The 13,585-nt window shown below is 35.7% G+C and overlaps 2 long non-coding RNA genes across 8 annotated transcripts in view; both read right to left on the bottom strand.

The window, feature by feature from the left end:
• Nucleotides 1-111: 111 nt before the first annotated feature.
• On the bottom strand, nt 112-11,785 carry LOC149201697 (uncharacterized). Of its 6 annotated transcripts, XR_016253473.1 has the most exons (9): nt 11,687-11,785; nt 11,175-11,418; nt 10,914-10,995; nt 10,590-10,659; nt 9,403-10,300; nt 9,155-9,313; nt 1,012-1,146; nt 810-895; nt 112-570 (listed from the first exon to the last, which is right to left on the bottom strand). It is a non-coding gene; the product is annotated as an uncharacterized LOC149201697 (long non-coding RNA). The 6 variants fall into 6 exon arrangements; XR_016253470.1 differs by having other exon boundaries at nt 10,914-11,418; XR_016253472.1 differs by having other exon boundaries at nt 9,403-10,995.
• A 196-nt stretch (nt 11,786-11,981) lies between these two features.
• LOC149201698 (uncharacterized) overlaps nt 11,982-13,585 on the bottom strand; it is a 35,833-nt gene continuing 34,229 nt past the window's right edge. For both annotated transcript variants that reach the window (XR_016253476.1, XR_016253475.1), the window contains one exon: nt 11,982-12,670. This is a non-coding gene — a long non-coding RNA (uncharacterized LOC149201698). The remainder of the gene's footprint in view (nt 12,671-13,585) is intronic.

The raw sequence follows: 13,585 nt of genomic DNA on the forward strand, positions 1-13,585 counted from the left end.
AAATAAATGGTGGGTGTTTACTGCAATAATTGCTTTTGATATGGTCTTTTCACACAACTAAATCTGTATAATATTATTATATGAAGACTTTAATTTATTATCCACACCTTGAGGAGAGTTGATGTCATTTGAAGTGGATGTTGACTTGGTTTATTCATATAGATCCAGCATTTGACTGCTAACTTCCGCATAAAAATTAACAATTGTAGTGGGTAGATGCCTACATGTCACAAATTGACAAGTCACTTACAATAGTCAGTCCCCTACTTCCTGATATATCTCGCCTAACAACAATTAATGTGTATGAGCAATCAAAATACATATTTAGATATGGTGACATTATGCAAAATTTGAGCATTATTATAAACATGAACACTGCAAAAAACTAAATTATATCAAAGCATATAAGTTTTCGCTAACCCTCACACTAGTGAGGAGTCACATGAAAATCCTCCCACCTAGGCATCTCTCCATCTAATGTCAGTTTAATTTTCAAAGACTTAGCAGCAAGGAAGATAGCTCCAATATCAATATGTTAAGGCTTGCATTGGACGCAGAGGGTTGTAATCCCTGTAACACATAAAGCAATTTTCTAATCTTGTTGAAAATCCAGAGATACATGCAATCCAAAAAGCATAAAATATTGAAGAATAAGGATAAGAGATTGGAACACTCACCCATTATTATTCACAAAATTCCATGCTACTTGTGCTAAAGAATTTTATGCAACATTAAAAATCTTGATTTGCAGAAACAATAAGTTTGTATGGATGTTGCATGATAAAAGCAAAGGCCAGTGGGGAAAGAACCTGCTCAGCCACGAACGCCACCTATCCCTGTTATTCATAGCACTCTTGAAAACCAAAGCAAGTTGCATATATACAAACGAAGAATGCTACAAAAACATTGAATCCATAGAACACATCCAAAATGTTAGCTCCTTAAAGTTCATTAGCAAAAAATGACATAAAACATGTTGCAACATAATTTCTACACTGTTCTAAACTATACCTTTTTTCCAATACCTTCAGCAGCAGTAAGGTTCCTCTTTTGCTGAATGTCCTAAGCCAGCATTGTAATATCTCGAGGAAGCACAAAATTTTCTTCTACGTTACCATAAAGGAACATACATGCAATCGTAATAGTCTACACAAGGAAGTACATATAACTAATCATCAAAAGGTTGTATTTACAACATTTGGATATGCATCCCCAACAATATACTAAATTAAACCAAAAAAACTGAAAAATGTGAGCATACAAACCAAAAATAAATTATATAGATATTAGCTAATATCTTTTTGCATGCTTTCTAATGTCATCCACTCCATCCCCTCCTAAAAATGTTTATATCAATGTGGTGAAAATAACTTGTGAATTGAAAATAAATAATATCTTAAAAAATTAAATGTGTCAACTTTTCCTATTTGCTTCAAACCTGACTATTTAAAAATAATTAAATAAACCTTGAAAAAAAGTCCAACCTAACTTGTGAATTGAAAATAAATAATATCTTAAAAAATTAAACGTGTCAACTTTTCCTATTTGCTTAAAACCTGATTATTTAAAAATAATTAAATAAACCTTGAAAAGAAGTCCAACCTTACGTGTCAACTTTTCCTATTTGCTTAAAACCTGATTATTTAAAAATAATTAAATAAACCTTGAAAAGAAGTCCAACCTTACGTGTCTTTCCTTAAGGTCAAGGAATTTGATAGAATGCCCAATATTAATGTATTCACAAGAAAGAAAATTGTTTTCCTATCAAAAATATAGTTCTAACATGTCCCAATTAAGCAATCATGCAGTTTACAAAGCTAAAACCCCAGAAAAATTGAAAAAAAAATTGTGAGACAAGAACAAGAAAAAAGCACTAAATAGTTTGTCCTTCTTGAAAAATTGGATAAGTGAATATATTTTGGAAAGACTGACATCTAGATGTATGCAATACAATAAAAATTTCTAGCTATAAAGGGGTGTTGATTCAGATCTTTAAATCAGATATTTAGAAATCCACGATATTCTTGAAACTTGACACTTCATTTATGCACTGAAATTCAGGGGTACATTGGATTCTTGGGCATAACAATTGATGTCATGCTTATCCAACTCACATGAAAGATGTTGCTTTGATTGCTATTGCAGATATATTTGTCTCTTGATGTTATCAGAACACTTATTTTAACCACCCACTAAATTCTTAGATTCAAAGGTGCATTGGATTCTTGGGCATAACAATTGATGTGATGCTTATCCAACTCACATGAAAGATGTTGCTTTGATTGCTATTGCAGATATATTTGTCTCTTGATGTTATCAGAACACTTATTTTAACCACCCACTAAGTTCTTAGATTCAAAGGTGAATGTGCTATGGGAAATTTTAAACCGTTTGACATACTTGAAAAATTGGATAAGCGAGAATATAAATTGGAAAAACTGACATCTAGATGTATGGAATATAAGAAATATTTCTAGTTAGAAAGCGATGTTAGTTCATATGTTTAAATTAGATATTTAGACATCCATGATATTATTCAAACTTGAGACACTTTTTATATGCATTGAAATTCAGGGGTACATTGGATTCTTGGGCATGAAGTCATCCATCAATTAGAAGTAAGGTTCACCTACTACTAGAGACTTGTCCTCCCTCAACCTAAAACATGCCTAACAATATTGAAAAGAGCATTCAACATATTGTTTACTTTGTTACAACCGTCAGTAACTATAATACTCATTAACTCGGTCCTAAAATGATTGACTGATATTCTCTGATAATAATAGAGGCAATAGAGGCATTTTCAAGGATGATGGATTGTTGAGATTGAAAGAACTTGAAAGTAGGAAGGGAAGGTTAAATTGTTAAGGCAAAAGGATATGGATTGAAGGATGAAGAGAAAAGCCACCTGGCTTGATTTGGGGGTAAAAGAACACCGGGTATTTCTATCTCTTTGATAGAAAAAGTATCAATTCTATTTGGAGCATGAAAAATGCAGATGGTCTTGACATAAAGGGGTTCCATGACTCGGCTGAGCTAGGTGTTAGAGACTTTGGAAAACAATATTCAAGGGCTACAACAGATACCTAGATATCGTTGAAAGCATTGTCTATGTTGGGATTCTCATGATATCACCCTCTAAGGAGTTCAACAATCAATGCCATTAACATTAAGCTACACGGAGGGCTTTGTTGATTTGGGGTAGCATCGGATGTGCTCCAAGCCTCAAATTTTGCAAGCAAGCTTGGGCACAGGCATTCCAAAGAACTCAAAAACCGTTTTGGGAAATTCCACCCAGAGACAATTATATTAAAATAATTAATATTTTTAATAGAGTTCCTAAGTCTAAACTTGGGAAAATTAAAATACTAATGGGTATTAATGTAATTGTGGGTGAATCTTCTAGATAAAGACGGAGATCAAGTCAAAATGATCTAAGCCTTTGATTAGGAGTTAATCTAGGCCGTTGGTTGTCCAAACGGATATAAGAAGGGGCTTGAGGGTCATTTGGAAAACACACCGAGAGATCAAGAGATCGAATTTCTGAAGTGAGAAGTTCTCATGAAGAAATTCTAATCAAAGAGATATTTTGCAGTAGACAGGCAGGGACAGTGATCCGGAGAAAGATTTACAAATCCGGAGAGGCAGTAGCAAGAGGCTGAGTTATTCCCAGTGCAGGAACATGAGTGCAGGAACGCGCGAGTGCAGGAACTCGCAAGTGCAGGAACACGCGAGTGCAGGGATGCGCGAGTACAGGAACGCGAGTGTAGGAACACGCAAGTGCAGGAACACAAGTGCAAGCAACACGAGTGTCGGGGTTGCTTAGAGAATATCTCTGCCAGATTTTCTTGTTGTTTGGATTGCCAGTTGGGCATCCATAGATGTACTCAGATTTCACTATTGCTTAATAATAATAAACCCTCAGAGCTGCTGCACTGGTTTTCCCGCATTGGGTTTTTCTGGGGACATTTGTCCAAAAATAACAGTGTTCTATGTGTTTATATTCCCTTGCCCAGTTTCTATGTTTCAAAATCATATTTAATTTGGTGTAGGTTGCTTCAGTAATTTACTTCAATGTTTCAAGAAGAAATCTGAAATAAGTTTGTAATGTAATTTATGATCTAGGTGAAGTAGATTCAGTTGGTTGCAGTAGGATTCCTGAGATTGTTAGATCTAGGAATTTTTTCATGGTATTAGAGTTGTTGATGTGAAATAGGAAAAGTAGATATAGCACTGAAGCAAGGGCCAACTTGTTGCAGCAAGCAGCGGTTTGAATCCCCTGAGGGATTGTGCAGTTCTAGCCAATAGGGCTATATTTTCATGGGTGTCCCTCTCTCTGTGAGCTAACAAAGAGGTAAGATTGTTGTATCGAGAATTTTCCAAGGCAAAGGGAACCACGCAGAGCATCAGCACAGAGCTAGAGGGACGCAGTTTTCTGCAAGATGAGAGCTAGGCATAAAAGCTATCAGAAGAAGGAAGCAAATCGCATAGTGAGGGAATACTTTCTTAGTGATTTCTTGCCAAGGAAATCAATATTTCTCATTTGTTGAGCAGCAAAGGAGCAGCAGACTTACCAGCTCCATCAGGGAGTGTGTAAGCCAGCCTAGAAGCTACGCAGTAGGGAGAAAGAGGGAGTTGTTCAACAGTTTTCGGAGGATATGGCAACCAGTGGCTTGAGGGATCAGGACAGGTTGGACGGAGCTTCCAACTAGAATGTCCTTCCTTCTAGATGAGCATGCCCTCAAGACGTATGTTGATAGTGTGGTAGATGTCCCCGCAAATGTAGATACCTGAAAATGTACAGAGCTGAAATGGCAAAGGCCAAGAGGATGATCCTGGATGGAGTCAAGGATCACATGGTGTATCATGTGGGATGCCTTGGCCACATTGTATTAGGGATCTTCCAACCAAAGGAAGATGTACTTAGAACAGAAGTTGAGATCTGCGCAAATGCAGAAGGGAGAACGTGTGGATCCATTCCTCACGAAGCTGAAGGAGACGCGAGATGAGTTGTCGGTTGCAGAGCATACACTTCAGGATTCGAAGTTAGTGAGACTGGTCCTAAATTTTGTCTCAAATGAGTGGCAAGTCTTTGTCCAAAGTATCCTGGGCAGAGCAACATTGCCTAATTGGGATGAGATGTGGGAAACTCTAAAACAAGAAGAGTTGAGGAGAGACCTAGTCAAGGTCAAACTTGACGGAAGCAGCAGCAGCAGTGGGTCAAAGCCCAAAGTAGAGGAGGATAATGCAGGCCTTGCATCAAAGGGGCAACAGGGGCAACAGAGACGAAAGAAGGATGTCTCCAAGGTGAAGTGTTTCAGATGTGGCGAGATGGGCCACTATGCATCCCAATGTCCCTTGAAGAAAAAGGACAAGGATGAGAAGCACAATCCTAAGGTTGCAGCCGTAAAGATCGAACAAGAGGAGTTCGTAATGATAGCTAAGATACCTCCAGGAGGGAGGTGGGTTGATATAGAACTGTAGTTTGATAGAGCTACAAATGGGCACGATCCTTGAGGAACCCACCTCTTAGATCCTCACCTTGCTACGGGAGCCCATGATCAGTAGTAGCGAGATTGAGGAGTTTTCAGTTGGTGCCATGGAGTGTTAGAGCAATAGATGCAGTAGTTAGCAGCGCCGAAACTTGAGCAGCGCAAAGCAGAGAGGCAGCAGTGCATGGAGGCATAATGCTGAGCTTCAACAACGCAGTGGCTTCAGAAGACAGAGTGGGACTAGCAGCAATCAGGCTTTCAACACCGACGTGTATCCACGGGATACTTATCCAGTTTTGGGTGTTTTCAGTTGCTTCTCTCAGCAACTGAGTTGCAGTAGGAATGCAGTGGTAGCAATGGGACTGTTAGCAACATAGCATATGCAGCATCTGAGAGGGAGTTGTCGTACAAATGTAGCATTGGCAGTGGAAGTGTCAAAGGCAGTAGTACAATAGCAGCAACAGAGCAGTCGTTGGTGGACAACATGTCAGACATTAGCAGCACAGAGGATGACGCTTCAAAGTCAGAGCAATATGCAGTAGCAGTATATTGCTAGAGCACATTCCTCGCTAAGAGGGAGTGTTGATTTGGGGTAGCATCAAATGTGCTCTAAGCCTCAATTTTGCAAGGAGGCTAGGGCACATGCATTCCAAAGAACCTAGAAATCATTTTGGGAAATTCTACCCAGAGACGATTATATTAAATAATCAATATTTTTAATGGAGTTCCTAAGTCTAAACTTGGGAAAATTAAAATATTAATGGGTATTAATCTAATTGTGGGTGAATCTTCTAGATAAAATCAGAGATCAAGTCAAAATGATATGAGCCTTTGATTAGGAGTTAATCTAGGTCGTTGGTTGTCCAACAAGAAGATATAAGAAGGGGCTTGAGGGTCATTTGGAAAACACACCAAGAGATCAAGAGATCGAATTTCTGAAGTGAGAAGTTCTCAGGAGGAAATTCTGATCCAGAGGAAGATTTCCAGATCCGGAGAGGCAGTAGCAAGAGGCTGAATTATTCTCAGTGCAGGAACTCGCAAGTACAGGAACGTGCCAATGCAGGAACTCGCGAGTGCAGTGACACGAGTGCAGGCAACATGAGTGCCGAGGTTGCTTAGGGAATATTTCTGTGAGATTTTCTTGTTGTTTGGATTGCCAATTGGGCATCCATAGATGTACTCAGATTGCACCAGTTTTCCCGCATTGGTTTTTTCCAAGGACATTTATCCAAAAATAACGGTGTTCTATGTGTTTGTATTTCCTTGCTCAGTTTCTATGTTTCAAAATCATATTTAGTTTGGTGTAGGTTGCTTCAGTAATTTACCTCAATGTTTCATGAAGAAATATGAAATAAGTTTGTAATGTAATTTACAATCTAGGTGAAGTGGATTCAGTTGGTTGCAATAGGATTCTTGAGATTGTTAGATCTAGGAATTTTCACAGGCTTGGTGCTCTTGATTAAATGCTAGTTACATACCCTTGTATATGACAAAATCCTATGGAACGTTGCAATCCCTCAATCCTAAAATTCTAAAAACTGTTAAGTTTGCTGAATTTGGGTTGGGATCTAAAATTCTACTTTTTCCATATGAAATCCAATGAGGTTGGAACCACTCTCAAACATCTTGAGTCCATTAATGGTAATGTTAAAAATTTAATTAAAAGGGCTTTGACTTTAAGAATTTAACATTACCATTGATTACATAACATACATCTAACATTGCCCCATTAATTGCATAGTATAAGTAGGGCCCTACTATTGAATATTAGGCTACACCACTCATAAATTATTCTTTTTTTAAAATAATTTGCATTCAGCCCACACGTGCCACACAAACATGTCGTACTGCCCCGCATGTGTTGTATGGATGTCGAAATGCAATGTACAAATGCTGAAACATGGGGTTTGGTGCCTAAAATGAATTTCAGCCACATTTCGTGTTTCCATACCAAAATGTGGCAGGTACAAGAGGGGGGTTCCATGTTTCCTGCAACTTGGGGTGAGAGGAATGAGCCCTTTTAGAAGCCCTTATGAATGATGCATTGGATGTAATGTGGGTTGGGAGTTTGTGCACCCACATTTAAGGGAGACCAAAGGAGTTTGGTGGAAGGTTGAAGATTTTTTCCACCATTGAAGGACCTTGGAAGACTAGATGTTGTGCTAACGGCCCCTATTTTCCCCTCATTTATGGAGATGGGTCACTTTTTGAGGGCTTGTGCCCCTTTGCTTTGTACATTTGGAATGAATCCCCCTCAAATTCTGTACTTTATATTAGTTAATTAAAGAAGAGGGCATTTTTCCCCTCCATAGCCTAGAGTAGGAGCTTTTAGCCTAGAAAATTAATATTTTAATGCAAGGGAAGTTGAGCACCTCCTCTATAAGAAATCCCTTAGCAAAGTCTAAAATTTCCTCTTGTTTCATAATTTTGGCTATCCATGGATGAGTTGAACGAATTCATGAGAAGTTGCACTTATATGAATAGTTCTCTCTTGATAGATACTGGTAGATCTTGATGTGGATAGACATTTTCATGAATGGTTATTGGTGAATTTTGATAGATTTTTCTTTACCATAGTTTTGTTGGTATTTTTATCTCATTATCTTCCTTCAACAATACTTTCATCTAACTCTTTTGAGGTGACCTAAGTGAAACTCCCTCTCTTATTTATCCTTAAAAATTGTGGGTAGTCCCAGGCCTCTAGGGTACACAAGTTAGTCTGCACTAGTCCTTTAAGGTAAATTTGCTCCAAGCATCTTTGGACCTCTCATCAAGCTCTTTTGAGATGACTTAAGCGGAGCTCTCTCTCCCTTATCCCATCTTTGAAGATCGAAGAACGCTAAGTGAAAACTCTAGAGCACAAAAGTTAGTTTGTTCTGGTCTTTGAAGCTAAATCTACTCCATTTCTCTCCAATTGTGTTGCTCCTTGATCCCATATGCCCCCAAAATACATTGGCAAGTTAAGGCACTATACTTCTATCCTCCATCACCCATTGTCCTCATAAATCATTTAAACTATTTTGTTGGTGTTTCACTCCGTGATTTTGTGTCATTGGTGACCTTTTTCTTTGAACTCAAACCTAGAAATTACCCAAAAGAACTCTAGCAATCCTATCTACCTTAAAACCTAATGGTTCAATCCTTTGATCGGTGATATTTGAAGTAGAAGCCTTATGGAACTATTGACTTGGTTGGACCATGACATTAAATCCATGAGATCTAGTAGGGAGAACCTTAGTTGATCTAGAGGGAGTCGACCAGAAGTGAGAAAGTTGGTGAAGTGACAATTGGCTTCCTCTTGGGTACACAAGATCCCACACTTGAGCTTTTGGACTTTATCTCGAGAAGTGCACAATTTTGTTGGAGTAAAACCTACTTTAACTTCCCTACTCACTAAACACAAAAAAAAAAAACCAAACCAGAAAAATTAAATAGAGACCGAAAAATCTTATGAAAAATAGTACAATGGAAACGAAATTTGCATTAGAAATATTAAACAAATATTGAATGTAGTGTGAGAAATAACAAATTTATTAGTAACTTTATGTAAAAAATCATATTATGAAAACCAAATATTGTATACCCTAAATAAGTAAGGAGGGAGGAGAACCATCAAATTTGAAACAAAAAGAAACTCGTAACAAAATTAAAAGGAAACTTACCCTTTGTGTCATGCCTTTGCACTTTTCTAAATTGTCCCATAGCTCTCCCACACAAAGATATTTCAATAGGTTCATCAATGTGTCTCCACATCCCTTTATCTACATTGCAGTGCACTCAGTAAACAATAGTTTCATTAATGCTTCTACACCTTCCCTTATCTGCAATGCAATGCACTCAATAAATGAATAAATCACAAAAAATATAAGATGCATCTAATTTAAATAAGCACACATGGAATCATATATACCTCATAATTCTTAGCCTTCGCCTTCACCTAATGCACCTATGGAATCTACATCAACGCTAGGACCCACCTTTATTTCACAAACTACCCAACCAAACCAAAAAATATTAAACATAAATCATAAAATTTTAAGAGAAACAACAAAAGTCTTATGAAAAATATTAAATAATATTATGAGAAATCTTACCATAGAGTTGATGAGTAATGGTCAACATTAAATAGGTGAAAAAGGAGGCAAACCAATGTTCTTAAAGAGAGGACTTGATAGCAAAACAAATTAGCATGTGATGCTCACAAATGCAAAAAATTAAGAAATATCAATGGAAAAACGAAAGAAAGGAACTCACCCTTTATGTTAGAAGATAACTCACCCTCAAAGCCATTTACCTTTGATATACTGCCCCACATCTCTCACACGAAGATATTCAATGATTTCATCGATGCTCCTCCACCTTCTTTAATCTACGTTTCCTTTAAATTTAAACAAACACATATGATATGATTATGAAGCAACAAATGAGTTAAATTAAAACAAGCATGGAACTATATAATTATGTAGTAGTGAACAAGTAAATTACTCAATACAAACATCCATCGCTTTTTCCAACTACACTCAATACCCACAAAATGGGTTGTAAGGACCTATTTAATCTCCTCACCCACCCAAGAAAAAAGAATGAAAGTAAAAAAAAATGTCAAGCCACAAGTTAGCATGGCCATGCTCATAAATGCAAAAAAAAAAAAACAAAATCCATAAAAGTGGAAAATACTACAATAGCAAAAGATGCAACCAACAATTGCAAAAAACACCAAAATAAAACAAAAAACAAGTTGAGAGAAACAATAGATTAAGACTTCGATCTGCAACCCCAAAATGTGTCAATGGCCAACCACGAACACCCTATACACCAAAAACATATGAAAAATATTAGATACACAAAATGTTGTGCGAAATATGAAACAAATATCAAAAATATTTTAGGAGAAATATTAAATAAAGCCAACAATATATTGAGTAATCTTATGCACTAGAAAGTATATCTTATGTAAACACTAGAAATCATCAACCCTGAATAGGTAAGAAGAGGATAATTGTCGTATTTCATAGAAGAACTTCATAGCAAATCATACACAAATTTAGCATCCAAAAAAAACTCTCATCTACCTTTACCTCTACCTCTACATTTTACCTCTCTCATAAATATATTTTAGTGGTTTCATTGATGATCCTCCATAATCCACTTTATGCATTATATTGCACTGAATTAAATAACATGCAAAAATATGAAATACACATAAAATGTTGTAAGATATATGAAATATACATTGAAAAATCTTAAGAGTAATATCAAAGAATGACCAAAAATATTATGAGCAATATTATATACTAGAAAGTACATCTTATGTAAAGACTAAAAATCATAAACCCAAAATAGGTAAGGAAGAAGGATCATATATAGGTAAATAGGTAATAGCAGATCATATATGGACATTTGCACCAAAAAAGAACTCACCTCTACCTTCGCACACTATTGCAATCTCTCCCTCACAAAGACATTTTAGTAGTTTATTTAGTAACCTTTTATGTTACATTACCTGCATTGCATTATGTCAATAACAAGATAAATGACAAATAACATAAGATGCCTAAAATTTAAATAAGCATATAGATGGAACTATGCATAAACAAAAACATAATTCCTCAATAACAAAGGAGGGAGAATCATTGTATTGAAACAAGAAAATATCCATGTCGGAATTAAAAGAGAACTAACCTTGTACCTTTGCACTCTCCTACACTTCTCCAAGTCTCCTGCACACAAAACTAAATATCTGCTCCACCTAGATTTGCATTGCACTCACTATATAAATAAATCCCAAATGATATAGAATGCATTTAATTTAAATAGACACACATGATACCATACCCACCTACTCCTCTTGCTTAGTCTTCCACTTCACCAAATGCACCTATGCAATCTGCACCATCACTAGCACCTACCTCTATATCTCCACGTCCTAAATCCAACAAAAATCAAACCATAAAATATTAAATGAAGACCAAAAAGTTTCAAGACAAACAACAAAAATATTTAAGATATATTAAAGTTTAACTAGACATTGAAAGATATTATGAAATCTTAATCATAAGCCAAGAAAAAAAATTATCAGTAATATTATGCAAAAGTACATTTTATTGAATATTCAATGACCAAAAAATCATAAACCCTAAATAAGGAAGGAGAGAGGAGAACAATAGCATTGAAGAGGAGAACTCACACTCTACCTTTGAACTCTCCTACATCACTCCAAGTCTCTCTTACATAAAAATATTTCAAAAGTTTCGACATTGCTTCTCCACCTTTACTCGTCCATCTTTCTTTACTTGCATTTGCACTATACATTTAATAAATAAGAGAATTCCAAATAATATAATATGCATCTAATTTTAATAGTACATATTATGCTACCAAAAATTATAAACCCCAAATTGGTAAGGATGCTAGGGAAACATTATATCTAAACTAAAAGGATTTTATAGTAGAACATAAATGAGTCTTGCACCAAAAGATAACTCATCCTCTACCTTTGCTTCTACTTCTTCTATAGTGCTCCACATGTTCCTGACAAAAAGATATTCAATAGTTTCATCAATGTTCATTCGCCTTTCTAACTCTATATTGCATCTAAATTTCAGTAAACGCATATGATATAATGATGAACCAACAAATGAGTTAAATTAAAATGGGCATGAATAGGCGCATATGATATAATGATGAACCAACAAATGAGTTAAATTAAAATGAGCATAAAACCATTTAATTATGTAGTAACAAACAAGTAAATTCCCCTTATACATACCTCTTTTGCCTTTGCCCATAAACAAGTAAATTCCCCAATTACATACATCTTCGTCTTTGCCCACTACAATATGGACTCCACATCATCCCTAAGCCCACACTATGGGTTGTTAAGGTATTCCTTGATTTCTCCACACATTGAATCGAAAAAGAAAAATAAATCAAAACATAAGAAAAATAAAATACTAAACCACAAATTAGCATGGCCATGCTCATAAAGTCAAAAGATAGAGCCACAACAGTAACAAGAAAAAGCATAACAAGCCAAACAAGAGTATGCCTTACAACCCCAAACGACGATAGCAAAAAATAAGACCAACAATTAAAAGGAAAAACAAGAAAAAACATAACAAGACAAACAAGAGTATGCTTTACAACCCCAAAAGTGTCCATCGCTAACCAAGGGCACCCTGCACATCAAAATATAGAGCGTTGTTAAATAGAGACTAGAAAATATTACGAAAAGTATTAAATACACAAAATATTGTGAGAAATATGAAACAAAGATCAAAATATTTTATCTGAAATCCTAAGCAAAATCTAAAATGTCTTATGAATAACCTTATGCACCAAAAGATACATCTTACTCAAACACCAAAAATCATAAACCTAAATAGGTAAGGAGAGAAAAGAACTAAAGTGTTTGCAACAAGAAGATTCTATAGCAGATTATGAATGGATTTTGCACCAAAAGAAAACTCACTTCCACCTTTGTCCCTGCACTACACTAGAATGCCTCTCTTATGAATATATTTTAGTAATTTCATTAGTGATCCTCTATGTTCTTTTTACCTGCATTGCACCGTATTTATAATTAAACAAACACATGACCAATAGTGTAAGATGCCTTTAATTTAGACAAAGGCATGTATGGGACGATAGATACACCGCAACATTTGCAACATTCACCTTTACCAATACATTTATGGAATCTTGGAGCATTAAGACCTACATTTATCTCCCACCCACTAAACAAAAAAAAATTAAACCAATAAAATATTAAATAAAGGTCAAAATATCTTATGATTTCTAAGACCTACATTTATCTCCCACCCACTAAACCAAACAAAAATTAAAACATAAAATATTAAATAAAGATCAAAATATCTTATGAGAAATCTTAAAAGGACACCAAAAGTCTCATGAAAGATCTGTTGAATTTTGTAGTTATGGTTGGTCTTCAGAATCAACTTTTAGCACTTCATAATCAAGTTTTAGCCCTCCAAATATACAAGAAAATGATAAATATATATATGTGGATTCCAAGTCGGCTTCAAAAGAAGAAAATTTTGATGTTTGACCTCCAAATGTAAGGTCGACTTCAA

Source organism: Pinus tabuliformis, chromosome 2_1 (genome assembly GCF_031772625.1).
Source record: "Pinus tabuliformis cultivar Carrire ecotype Pingquan chromosome 2_1, CPIR1, whole genome shotgun sequence".
In the NCBI taxonomy this organism is placed as follows: Eukaryota; Viridiplantae; Streptophyta; class Pinopsida; order Pinales; family Pinaceae; genus Pinus; species Pinus tabuliformis.